We start from the raw sequence: 14,388 nt of genomic DNA, 5'->3' as shown, positions 1-14,388 counted from the left end.
GTTACAGGTAATGAAAATGAACTTGAAGATCCTAAGCTGCTTTGGAAAAGAAACGAGTTACTTTCAAGTTACTTGCTACTTAATTTACACTTTTTAGTTCTTGACCTTTCTATAAAATAACTCAGATATTGATCTCACAATGGGCGGTGCAAGACGTTAGTTTTGACACAAGCCTACTGTGCCTGACATGCTATGACACAAGCCATTGCTCCACCTGCGGTGTCGTGGCGGACACCCATGACATTCTTATGCAATGTGCACTCTACGGCCCGCAAAGGCGGATATTGTGTGATGAGCCTGCTCGTATCAGCAAGCGGCCGCTCAACTTAGCTGCACTGATTGACCCCTATGAAAATTCTGTGCTCCATCGTCGGGTTCTTCACCTGTTCATGGACTTCCTTTCGTTCACTAGGTTGCTCCAGACGCTTTAGTTTGTTATCGTGTTTTCATCCTTCCTTCATCATCTTCATATAATGTTCCACGTGCGATGGGTACTGCACCGCCGTGGTAAAACACCCCATCTCATCCTCAGCATCTACATTGTCAACGTCAGCATTGTTGTTGTGTTCTTAGTTTCGATATACAAAAACTATACCAATGTTGGATATAACGAAAGAAGCCTACCTTTATGTACTTCTTTATCGGAAGCGATTTGATGATTTTGTTCTCGTAATAAAGTTCTTGAACGGAGTACCTAGCAGGCATTGAAAGTTTAGGTTCCATAAGTTGTCCGCTATGCACATGTCGTAGAACCACGTCGTTTTACACACAGTGCCCTTTTTTTTACACAGTGCCCTCTGTCATTATAAATACGCAGCTCGTCGTTATGATGAGCGCCACCTGAGCCTCCTAATGTATGGCCAAAACAGAATTTGTAACGTCCACCGCCTAACAAGAAGGGAGTCGCACGCGCAGTGCGCGTCCGACAGGCGTGCACGTGGCTCTCGTCCAGTGATGGGCAAAGTACCTCAAAATTATACTTAAAGTAAAGTACCAAGTACCTGGCATCATTAGTACCTTAAGTACAGTACAAAGTACCCAATTCCAAATGCGCTTCAAGTAAAGTACAAAGTACTAGGCAAAGTACGTCAAGTACTCATCAACTACATTGCAAATTCAATTTGTATCACTTTGCATTCCGCTGTTTAGTATCTGTGTCTTGCTTTTTTTTGGCAAAACTTTAGCGAGCATTCTTGACAAATGCTCTGAAGCCATAAAGTCCTAGGTTAAGTGCTAACCTGCGAATAAGACCTTAATCAGATGGCATAATTGCAGTTAGATGGAGAGAGGTAATCAGTCAGCTGTGCTGTGATTATGCAAAATAGTATTATACCCTGACTGATCCAAGATCACCCGCCTAGTGTGATGTTCCGGTATTAATCTTCTGCTATAACAGGCTAGGAAATTTCAAGGGAAAAAAAGTACACGCCAACAGAGATTATACAGGGTATTTGCTCTAAGATGTCCAGAAATTATATTTAATGCGAGCGATAAAAGAAAAGCACGTGGTACTTTTCTGCTACTTGAGTAAGAAACAGGTGCTGCTTCACTAGTAGCACCTGTTTCGTAGTAAAGTAGCTGAAAAGTAGCGCTCGTTTCTCTTTTATCGCTCGCTTTAAATAAAATTTCTGGGCACGTTAGAGCAAACACCCCGTATATCTCCGGGTATTCCTAGCTGCTTTTTGAAATAAAACACGTTTAAAAAAAGGAATATGACTAAAGTAAAAAAGGATGAAGCACAATATAAGCCTTCATTGTTATACGACTGTCGAATGTTCATCATATAATGCAATCACACATTGTGATATAAAATGATGATAAATTGCCAATGGAGGAAACAATATAAAAAAAAAGCATATAACCCTGCATTGGGAGAACTGAAATGACAACTGACCAAGTCATTGTGCTGCCGGTTGTAGTGTCATAATGTGTGCGTGTCTTTGCATTCCATTCGTTTTACATAATCGTACAAGGGAAACATTTCAAGCCTCTCAACAATAGATCTGCTTCAACAAATATGCTCTTTAAACGCACAAAAATCTTTTTTGGTAAAATGTCAGACTGGGACTGTTGGTACTGTCTCTCACTAAAAGCGCTAAAGTGATGGGTACGCGTGACTCTCCGACGTGGAATGAACACTTGGCAAGAAGACGAAAACACACAGATAGCGCTAACTGTGTGTTTTCATTTCCTTGTTGCCATTTTAGCGCTTTTAGTAGGGTGGTTTCGTTGTAATCTTTTGTGATTTTTTGTCTGGAGTCCAAGTGTGGGAACTTGAGTACTTGATGGGAAAGTACTCTGAAAAAAGTACTTTAAGTACAGCACAAAATACACGATTTAAAATGTACTTAAAGTAAAGTACAAGTGCACAGATATGTACTTAAAGTACTGCTTGCGTACTTGGTACTTCAAGTACTGCCCATCACTGCTGTCGTCTCAATAGGGAGCGATGTTTGTAGACGAGAATTGAACAAAAGGAACTTGGAACTTTACCTAAGCTACTCTGATGAAGTTACCCAAGAAAGGAACGAGTTCCTCAAGAAGTTACTGGAACTCAAAAGCAACGAGTTAAGTTAAAAGTTACCGAAAAAAATTGGTTAGTTACAGTGACGGGTTACCCCCAACGCTGCTTAAATGCGAGTCTCTATATCGAGACTTTCTTTGTGTTATCAGTTCGAATAATACAGGTCCTGCAAATTCTTCATACTATCTCTCTCTGTCTCTCCATCAGGCATCTCGAAACGCCTGCGACGTAGAGATATACCTCTCGGGGAGGACTGTCTGTCCTGCGCCGATGTCCGACAGGGAACTGCCCCGACATTGGCGTTAAATTGTCTGGAAGACAAACAACAAACAAGGATATAAACACTCGCAAACAGCACAGCCGCTGCTTCGTACCCGTATCACATACCAGTCCTGCCGTCCCATCATTACGGTACCATATGCGGATAATTTGCGTTAAAAAGATGTCGAGCAACAATAACAAAACGAGATGCCCATGAACATTTCGATACTTCACCTGAATGGCGCCACAGCAATGGCTCCTGCAATCTCCTCATGGGATGAACCCCTTGTGCTGTTACCTGATTAGCATTCGGGTCGGCGGCGAGGTCCACCTGTGCTCTATTCAATATCGGACGCCGCGGAATATGTTTGCGTGCGAGGCTTCTTCCATTCTTGTGGGCCAAAGATGCTGGCCTTTTCCCCATTCGGGGAAAAAGAAAACACGATCAATTGCGTTTCTTCGCGTTTCATCGCATAGCTGCTCCATATTCCTTCGAGGGGCGACAGGGTTATTGGATACAGCGTTTATTCCTCCATGCGTATACGCCATGTCGCATATGTGTCGTATTAGGACAGGAAAAATGTCGTGCAGCGCTGGAACGGGAACGATGGTGAAGGGAAAGGGTGGAAATGGGGAAGGGACGGAATATCCCTTCAGAAAATACTTGAGCTGCTTTTTGTGGAATTTATTTCTGACAAAGTTAGACAAAGTATAATAATTGGGAGTAGACTTACACGTGAGGTGCGTTCGTGTGTAGAGTGTAAAAAAAAGCGATTTTCACAAAACAGGAGTCACAACAGTATCACTCTACAGGGTGTCCCAGAAAACGTGTCATTGAATTATAATAAAAAAAACTAGGCCACCTAGAATCATACGGTTAACGGCATTTGTTCTTATTTGGATTTTGCCACCTTCTCATGTGATTGTCATGTATTGTAAGTTTAATTATGTAAATATTTACAAACTCAACTTGGAAATTTGACAAGTGAAGGTCACTTTTTTACCCCACCAATATGAAAAGCCAGCAGAATTCACTCAAATTCATGACAATTGACAGTGATATCCATGAGCTATCACATCGAAAATAATAGCCGAACATCACGTTTTTCCGAGCACCGGACCATAACGCGCGATGACTTTTGAGGTTCCCAAGACAGCCCACAGAGTGATAGTAGAAAAAGAAGCAGTTCCTAAAATTGGGAGAGGGCAAGCATATGCCAACGAAAGTCGCACGTGCCTGTGTTATCTCTTTCTGCGATGCCGCGGTGGGCTGGGTTTCCAACCTCCTTTCGTCGGACCGACAAAGATTGCGCTGAAAAATTCACTTTACGCTATCCTGTGGGAGCTGCGTACAGCATGATGTTCGGCTATTTGTTTCGATGGGGTAGCTCCTGAATATCCCTGTCAATTATCATTAATTAGAGTAAATGAGACACGCTCTTCACATTGGTGAGGTAAAAAAGTGACCTTTACTTGGCAAATTTCAGACTTAAGCTCGCAAAAATTTACATAATTAAACTTAGGTTACGTGACGTGCACATCAGGAGGTGGCAAAAACCCTGTAAGAGCAAATGCCGTCGACCGCATGACTCTAGGTGGTGTAGTTTTTTTATTATAATTCAGTGACGCGTTTTCTGGGACACCCTGTATATGCAATGGTTAGCTTTCAGCACACTGTACTGAAACTCTGCTTCAGGCATCTCGCAGGCATTTTCCGTCAAGATGTCGGAAGGCAAAATTTCTCTAAGGAAAGTAATTGGGCTAGTTGATACTGATTATGCAATAGCAAAGCGAAGCGCCAGAACGAAAAAAAAAAGGACATGGATGAAAGGGTGGCGACACACAGGAAATTTCTTGCGTGCCCCTTCCGTTACGTCCGTGTCCTTTTTTCTTTTCCTTTTTTTGCGATTCTTTATGACATTGGATTTCGTTCTAACATTATACTGCAGCTCTGTGCTTCGCTTTGATGGGGACTTCATAATCGTAACAGAGGGCATAGTAGATCATTGACCGCTGATCAATCCAACGTTTATCGCAAGTGCTACGATGCCGTTCTACTCTAAGCCCATCTCTCCAGAGATCTCGTTCCGAGTTGATGTTGTTGCTGTAGTGAGAGCCTTTTAAGTGAAACCAAGCAAGCTGAGTGCTAAGCGTCCGGTTTTCATCTACAGGCTTTTCCCGGTGGATCAATGGAAGCGGTGATTAATGAACGGTGCCGTGGTTCGACACAGGAAAAAGGGACCGCCAATTAATTAGGCTGTGGAATTGGCCTTCGGTCTGCCCTAAGATCGCCGGGCGCCACTCTCCTATAAAGTGTCGCGCAATCAGGCCCCTGATTAATGACCACGACGACTGTCGCCAGTAGGCGCGGGTTACAATATAGGAACTGGAGGCCAACGCTTTCTTTCAGATGGGAATTTTGCATGGTATACCATCAATGTGTTTCTTATAACGCCGCACACATCGTTGAAAATGCGCGATATATTGATGGAGCTAAGCATTACGCCGCGAAAAACCCGAACTTGTCCTCTTTTGGATAAACTGACTTTCTTTTTTACCGCGCGCTTCCACTGCATAACTCTGAATTTAGGTACCTGCTTTTATGGTCTGACGAAAGCTTTTAAGGGACTGTGCATCCGTTCCAGTCGGTTTCGAAAAGTGTCATTTTATTCCTTCCACGGTATCGGAAATCTCACACGAAATAAGGGCGTAGTTTGACTGTTATTCTATGGAATACATGACAAGATAGACGCCAGATGTTGAGAGTGTGCCGGAATTCCCTCTCTGGAAAAACGAGAAAACGTTACTCCCTCAGAACCGATGAGGGCGCGACCTTGAGAAAAGGCCGCGGCCGTGCGGGCGTCTCAATAGAGTTGTGGGGGCGTCTGACATGGCGCCTTCCCTCCTCTGAGCGCCGCGCTCTCACTCCTCCGCTTAGGAAGTGACGTCACGCCGCCGGAGCAGGCTCCCATAGCTCCGCGTCAGTGTTGCCAATTTACCTATTTTGTTGCTAGATTTAGCGACTTTTGGCGGCAACTAGGTACGAAAATTTTCATTCAGTTGCGAGTAGCTTTTCTCGATGTCTAGCTCCAGATTTAGCGCGTTTTGTGGGTTTTAGTATTTATCTGGCAGTTGTTTTGTGTGTTAGTCAATAGGCAACAGCCTCTCACAGGAGGGCTTCATGTAAGAACACACAGACTTATTGAAATATGACAGTCGTCCAAAAAGGCAGACAGCGGCGGTATTTGGCCCATGTGTCTCTCTATTGCCGGTTTAGGTTGTTTCTGATTTGGTGGCGAGGGGTTCTGTACCACATAGGGTCACGGTGCCTAGAGTTTTCACACACGTAACGCCATCTGGTGGCTGTGCGTGAAGTTCACTATAACCACCTGGAGAGGCGAACAACAACAACATTATTTGAACGATGATGGAGAGGAGAAATACGCTCTAATCCCTCGGCATAGTGTATAGGTCTGGCGATGCAGCTGAGAAAGGGTGAAAGCGGGTGTGGTGGCAGAACGTTATCTCCTTTCCATTGCGTAACCAACCCGACTCTACTACCCAACTGGGGGCGAAGTTTGAACCTTGTGATCTTTATTCTTTTTTTGATTCCGTGTTAGTGCAGCGAAGCAACTGTGGCTATGAGCGGCGTACAGACGTGGACGGATGGAGAGAGTACAGCAGGAAGGAGTGGGAGACAGGGGGGTTAGTATGCGTCCTGGGCCGACTTGAGGGGGAACTGTGCCGATATTCGTCTGGAAAGTCTTCGGAAAACCCAGGGAAAACCTCAGACAGCACGGCCGGTGACAGGATTCGAAGCCGTGTCACCTCCCAGACCCGGCGTGGAAAGCGATCGCACTATGCCACGGGAGCTGATCCTTGTGATCTTTAATCGCGCAATGTAGCGGATTTCTAGTCAACAAACTTGCATATATTCATTTCTGTGTTCTTCCTTATTTAAATTTAGCCGTGTGGTCTAGTCATTTTTTTTAAATGTTACGTGCAGTTTGTTGCTGAAAACTTGCAGTGGTAAGCGTTAAATGCTCCGTTGGTTTTACATTTAATGCTCGCAGTGGCACGGTGGCCTCGTAGCTTAGTGTACTTATCGCCAAGATAACAGCAGGGCTTCAGAGTCACAATGGGAGTGGTAACTTTTAGATGTCGAACTCCAGGCACGCACTGATGCTCTGATGATTGGTTTTGTGCACAGGCGTGGCCTAGCTAAATTTGTCGAACTATATATCATCCAGGCTAATTGCCTCGGAGCACCATAAGTAAAACAAATATCGGTTTCAGAGGGACTTAAGAAATTTTACAATTTTTTCTTGCGTTGTAGATTCTTGTCGGTTGCTTTTAAGTCACGTTTCAGCTGTTTTTTTTTTTTTTTTCGCTGCACAGTTCCCGTTTCGTCGTAACCTTTGATGCGCTGCAAGCACCGAAAGGAGATGCTGATCGTGAAATCGCACACGCACTCATGTGAGCCTCGCTCGCTTCTGGGAGCAGAGTGTGTCTCTGTTTTGCAAGTTCGAACTGGGTTTGGTTACAATCTGTCAACGAACGCAATGCGGTGATCTCTGTACGAACGGTGAATATATGTGTCTGACTTTTGAGTCACCACGATGCGTCAAATAAATGTATATTTTGTCCAAAATTTTCCTTAGTTATTTTCGAATACGGAATAACGGGCGTCAGGCATGAAAGCCCGTAGAAGTCCATGGCAGCCAGGACAGGCCGAAAGCCGAGCCGAACGGAGAGCCTCAAGATTGGCCGACTGGTAGGCATCATAACTCATTTTCATTGCTCGCATGGCCAGTGTTGCCTGAATTATCTCAAACTGTGGGCTCTATGGGGAGCTGTTGGTCAGGCCGTGGAGCTTCTGCGGCCGCGGAAGCAGCGCTGATCTTTCAAATACGGGTGTTAAGCACTGTTCGGGCGAACAAATTAGCCGGGTACATTTGTCGGCCGACGCCTAACATAGTGGTATCGGTTTCATAGATGAGTTTCCGGATGCGAACGTTCCTTTAAGGCGTCCCGTTAGAAATGTTCGTGAAATCGAGGTTGTCTTGTGTTTTAAATGTTTACATGAATGCGACAGAAGCGCATCGAATCCAGTTGTGATTTGAAAGAAGTCGATGCGCGTCAAGTACAGGTTGAAATCCTGGACAAATACAAGTTCATGTCTTCCATAAGTGGCGATCATTAAGCCGATGAGAACCCCATAATCATCCCGCGTATTGGGTCAGGATCAACACTCCGCGAAGTCATTTTCATCATTTTAGTTTAGGCAAAACCTTCGAGCATTAAACGTCATCATATCAGTGACCCAACTGTCTCTTACTGTTTCTCTACAATCCTTTCAAACTCTGAAGCTTGTATGAAGTGAGCTCATTCTCATTTTTCATCCTATTTCAAGGGTTACTGAATACATCTCGAAACAGCTTAATACTTCTGGATAAATGTTATAACTCCCTCACCCGTACCGCAAATAGCGAAGAAAGCCTGAAATTCAGTCGCTGCTATATAATACCAACATGTTGTCGTATTATCTATTCGTGGAACCTACTAATGTTAAAGGAGCAGTGAGGTGACCCCAATTTTTTCTTTTTTTGTCAGTTACTGTTTCGACCAGTACTCAGTAACTTAAATACATTTTGTGAGTACCTTGTAATTAAGCCTGGTTTAATCCAGCTGAAACCTAAGTACGTCCGTAGAAAAATGATCCGAACCGAAATCCGTTTTTGGAAATATTATGCAATCTAAATCCAAATCCTTTAGAGAAAGGATTCAATCCGACTCCAAATCCCGCAGCAAAAACATGATTCAATTCAAAATTCAATTCCTAATATGCCATCGCAATCAAATCTAAATGAAACTCGCATACACTTCATTGGGGATTTTATCCCGCATTGAAATGCAATCCACACCCATTGTTGGACGGATCACGTGTACGGACCTCTTGAGATAAAGAGAGTGCCCGTTGACTGGCCAGCCCTTTATACTGGCCAAGCTGGGCTCCGTTCAAACCAAAGGTACGGTTTCCATTTCGCTATCCTGGTCAACCTGTACATTTACATACAGGGTGTTTCATCTAAGGTGATAAAAAATTATAACTGACGATGTACTCGCCGGAGGATTGTCGGACTTTCGGCATTTACCTTCTGGAAACTTTTGCCATCATTAAGGCAGGCTTTGGACAATTTTTAATTACGGTAAATTGCGACAAGAAATGCGCACGGTATTTGTGGGGAGAGGAAGAAGTGTTCCCGCGTCTTGTTTGACCTTTCTTTGCACCGCGTTGACGTTGATGCTGGTGACAACCGACTTATCACAAAGAAGCACAGACAAATGAAGACGTGGACACTTTCTCGTCTAGATGCAGATTTCGCGCGCTTCTCTGCAAAAATCAAGCAGGCGGGGCTAAGGCGTAATTTTTACTAATTTTTAAAGACTATTTCTGTTGCGATACTGTGCATAGTTTTTGTTGGGTCTGCGGTTATCCGTGGAGGACATCATGGTTCTGTAATAAAAAAAAAGTGAGGTTCGCTTGGCAATTTTCAAAGTTCAATTGAAAAAAATAAATTTCCCGTATTTAAAAATTGCCCAAAGCCTTCCTCAATGGTGGCAAAAGTTTCCGCAATCCTCCGGCGAGTACGTAGCTAGTTAGAATTTTTTATCACCTTAGGCACCCTGTATACACATCGTGCGCAGTGCCTTGCCGATGCCTCATCTAATCACCATCTGTCTCTTTATGCGTGTCTATGTGTGTGCGCGTGTGCGTGTATGCGCGCGCGCCTTACCTTCACTTGGTTCTCGGCTTGTTGACACCCATTGATAGGCACCATGTTTTCATGGACTGCCAATTGCGCATGTGCCCCTCCATTTATAAACTGCGACCGAACCTATAGAGGATGTACCTGCGGTCTTCAAAGTCACTTCCACCGTAACCTCAAGTTGCGTTCGCAGACTTCCTGAGCGTCCCACCGGAACGATTTCAATATGAAAGCTTCGCCAGTTCATTATGCGTTATGAACCGCAGCGAAAGCCACGCGGCGCGAGGAAAAAGAAAGTATACCGCACTTTATTTTGCCCGCCGCACAAAATGGCACTTCCGAGCGATATAGAGGATTTGGGGAAAAAAATGTATCGCTGTTTTGTGCGCATTTAGCGGCTCACGCCTGACATATGGCCTTTTGCATGGATATGCAAAGTGTGCCAAACTTTTCGAATCACACCGATCACAATGCCGCCTTCCATACATTAATAGGAGTATAATGTGCGGTAGTTCATTGACAGCGGCCGGCCTTTGTCATGCAACTGGCTTTTTGGCGGCGAGAGAAAATTGTTGCCGGCGGAGAATTTCCCCGGTGGGAGTGCGACAGCAGTGGGGCGCACAATGGGAAGACGTAACATTAGCACGTGAATGGACAGTAGTCCTCGGCGCGGCTGCCCCATCGATGACAGTTGTGGCCTCGTAAGGTTGAGCGTCACACTCTATCAGGGAGTAGGACACGCTCATAGAAGCGAATCATGCACGCTGTCGAGGACTCGCTGCCTAAGGTGCATTTTATAGGGCATTTTCTCGGACTGCTTTTGCGGAAATCTGGGACCCTTTACGACTCGGGGTGATGTATTTTTTTAGGTTAAATGCCTTTCTCAGATTCGGGGGTAAAAATCGAGCGCTGTTTATAAATCTGTAATTCGGGGAGAAACCGGGCGATAATTGTGGCTTCGGGTGTTTTTGTTTCTCCTCTTGTTTATTAAGTCATTTCCTAATCTGTTTTTTTTTTTTTTTTTTTTTGGTGGGATGACCTACCAGCGCTAATCCCCGAAGGCATACACTCAAGAAACAAACATACAAGAAAAAAAGGTATGATTTTTTACCCATCTCGATAGAGCTGGATTGCAACCACATTTCTACTCAAACCAACTTTACGTTTTGGGTATAACTGCCGAGTAGAAACAAACTACAGCGTCGAAACTGTCGTTCTACCAGCTTGAGTAGGAAAGTCTACCCTTTTTCTTAGAGCAAACTTGAGAGAGAGGAGCAAGGGAAAGAGACGTCGCCGCTTATACTCGTGGAGGCGAAGGCGCACGTGGATGGACCCGAAATTGTAGAAGTACTGTCGTTCTACCGGCTTTTGTTGGAAATTCTACCTTTTTTCCTTAGAGTGTAGGCACCTGACACACATGGGTGTACTCATTTTATGTGTTACACGCGACGACCTTTGTTCGACTTCAGTGGAAACGTTACTTGAGGATTTCATAGTTATTGGAACTCGGGGAGAAATCAGGTTTAACCCGAATTGGATGGAGCTCATTTCGGAAGAAATAACCGCGCGGAATCGGGATTAACCCGAAAAAAAGTCATATGGATTCACTCCCTATGTATAGGGTGTTGGTTAGCCGCGAAGAGAGTTTATCGTGCCAAAAGTGAAGGAGATTTGCTGTCAGTTGTTTGTACTAGGTGGGGTCTGGCTTTACTGGGTGAAACTCGATTCCTCCCGGCTGTGACTCCACGAATCAGTTTCCGACCAATTCGAGTTAAACTCTGTTCCTTCCTGGATTATATTCACGTACTAAACATCAACTCGAATGGCATGAAGTACATTATTCACATTATCCTGATTTGCATACGCTATCTAGTAGCGGCCTTATATATATGAAACACCTCACGAGTCACGGATGTGTACCCAAATAAATAAATAAGTATAAATTTGATTTCGGTATAACAATAAACTGCATTTCAGGCAAATTTGAAGTTACAGAGTAGGGTGTTTGTGCCTAAATTCCACGAGAGGGATTTCAGGGTGCGTGTGTAACCAACATGAGCACCGATATAAGTGCTGGCCGCTTGCTGGACAGGAAGGACAAAATAACCCGATTGCACCCGAATGTATCAACATAAAGACGTTTTGCCCTAGAATTACAAACTTAAAAATAACGTCCAATCTCCCCCATTCCCCCCCCCCCCTCCTCATATACACAAACACAAACATCCGGGAGAAGCATTTAACCCGAAAAGTGAGACCCTATACTTTATGTGAAACGGAGAGAGTGCATGATGCGCGGAAAGCGCATGTTTGTGTTGTGGTGGAGAAGTATGACAGGGGAATACCAAAGGGATGTAGGTTGTGGTCTCGCAGGTTTCTTTCCTTTTATTGTCGAGCGGTTTACCTGACAATTGCTGCGTCATGGTCCGACTTCGTTAGGAGTATATCAATGTATTTTTAAAGCTGCCGTGTAATCCATATAGAAACCGCAAACAGACAGCCGGGTTGTCAAGAGACGCAGTCCGCGGACAAAATTGCTTTGTACTCAGTTGCATTGGTTTCCAAAAATGAACAAGGAACTTAAGAAATTTCTTGATGACTTTAAAAGGAAAATGAAGCATGACTTCAAGGAGTTCCGTAGGGCCGGGGCTCCCAAACTGTGGGTTGAGACCCCAAGGGGGTCGCAAAGCGGCCAACAAATTTTTAAAAAATGTCAGGCTTTGCCCGCTATTCTGCGATACCAGGAAGCCCGTGTCAGCAGACCCGGAGGTTCCTCATAAATGCGCTTGCATGCGGGATACGCGACGATTTCGACGCATCACACAGCCTCTCTTTCACGCTTTCGCTTTCACTTGTGCACGGGGGCTAAAATTTATGTCGTGAGGTCCACTCACTCGGCTGCGTCCAAAGGCTGCGTCCATCACAGCATCTCGAATTAGAGCGGACGCCAAAAACCTAAGAAAACCGTTTCGTGTGCGTTGTCGTTGAGCGAAGCATGCAGCAGTTAGCAGATCACGGCGCCGTATTTGCGCAGGATTTGTGTGGTTTCAGAGTTTGAGAGTTCAGACCGCTGTCAAACGAAAATCATCTTCGGAGTCAGGCAGCACAAGCGTAGTGTCAGAGACGGCGCTCCTACCGTTGCGCAAGGGTGCGCTGAGTAGCGGCCCCAAAGCGCCGGGAGCCCCCTCCATTTTACTAAACGGTGTTACTCGTTTTCCGGAGCGTTGCGCTCTCGATGAACTCTCACGTTACAGCTTGCAGGTCGGAACGCTTAGGTTCTGCCAGGGGGATGAACGTGTAGTGTATTTCTATTGTCGGGAAAAACTCACGTGATCTCTAGCATTGGGCCAATCGTTGGACGACGGTTGAGTAGCTTTTTTGCTTTGCTTTTTTCTGTCTCCCTGGGTAACCTGTGACGCTGGGGATGCTTTCCCCTTTCCCTCTCTCATCTGTTCTCTACCCTCTCCCCCACTTTGGCGGTTCTAAAATAAATAACAAAATGCGGCAGGCGTTGGCTGTTTCTGTTACACAAACTGCTTTATTTTTCGAGATAGATATTTCCAAATCACAAACTGCAATCTGCTGTGCAAAACACGAACATGATATGAACATTGTTTCTGAAGTTCGAATGATATGCCGAAGCAACTTTGCATTCACTGATAGCTGATGTATCACTTGGAAGATTTCACAGTAGAACAACAGTATATTGGCCGCACAGGCAGACACATTCAGAGATCCGGCATGACAGAGAACATGTCCATATCCCTTTGCTGCTTGTGTAGGCGCCTGGTTGACCCGCCACAAAGGAGCTTGTGCAGCTGCTATGCCGAAAGATGATCCTCCAACCACTTTGAGTGGCTTATCCATTCTACTGTATCCATGCAGATGCTATTCTGAAGCTGAACAAGAGAGATAGAGATCAGAAACGTGAAAACCAAAAATTCTACCTGTCAAACTGCTGCGTATATGCCACAGGTGTGGCGCTATGCTATGCTAAGCGGCAGAATGGAATAGGAACTGACTTACCTGTCATCGAGTGGGTAGCGGGAAGAACACAGTATTCGTCCTTCTTGAATCGTTGTCGCACCAAGCAATGCAAAGCAGACCTGCCTTCCACTTATCTATCACTGAATTGACTTGCAGAAGTATCCATGAGGCACCGAGCTTTTCAGAGTCGGTATAGACAACATGTTAGGACACTAAAAACCATCCAAAGCGGTACCGGCATAGATGCTTTGCTTGCGTCCCTGCTGCACCCAACACATTTCGAAACTTTGCTGCGAATTGCACCGGCACCGCCGACACGGCGTCGCCGGCTTGAGCGCGCCAAGGAAAGTTCATAATTTCAAACCAACCAATGAGCGCTCGCACACCGGGGGAGCGGCCTCAGGAGCCAATGGGCTCGCGACGGTTGAGAACTCGCGCTTCGATGTGAAAATTCTGACGTTTCATGACGTTTGATGACGTGAAAAGCTCGTAGCGCCTCACTTTAGTCCGCAAGTGAACTGGCGAGTTTCATCCCCTTGGTTCTGCTCTGCTCTCTGACGTACAGAGGAAGGGGAACGCCGGAAAACCAATGAGAGGCCCTGGAAACTCGTCTGGGAGCGTATCGCGCCAACGACACCTAGAAACAGAGGGCCTGCTCAATGCCTCCTCTCCCTCCTTCGTTACGTGGCCACATAAAGTCAGAATTCGTCTGCTACCGCGATTCGCCGTTCTAGGAATTCAAGAACTCGCTAACGAGTGCAGCCATGGGCATTGTGCACTAGCTGGAGGGCGCTGCTGTACGCTTGATTGACAGTGACACCTGTGGCGATTTCTTGCGTAACGGTT

Source organism: Ornithodoros turicata, chromosome 5 (genome assembly GCF_037126465.1).
Source record: "Ornithodoros turicata isolate Travis chromosome 5, ASM3712646v1, whole genome shotgun sequence".
NCBI classification, from domain to species: Eukaryota; Metazoa; Arthropoda; class Arachnida; order Ixodida; family Argasidae; genus Ornithodoros; species Ornithodoros turicata.
Note: the sequence above shows the minus strand (reverse complement) of the source record.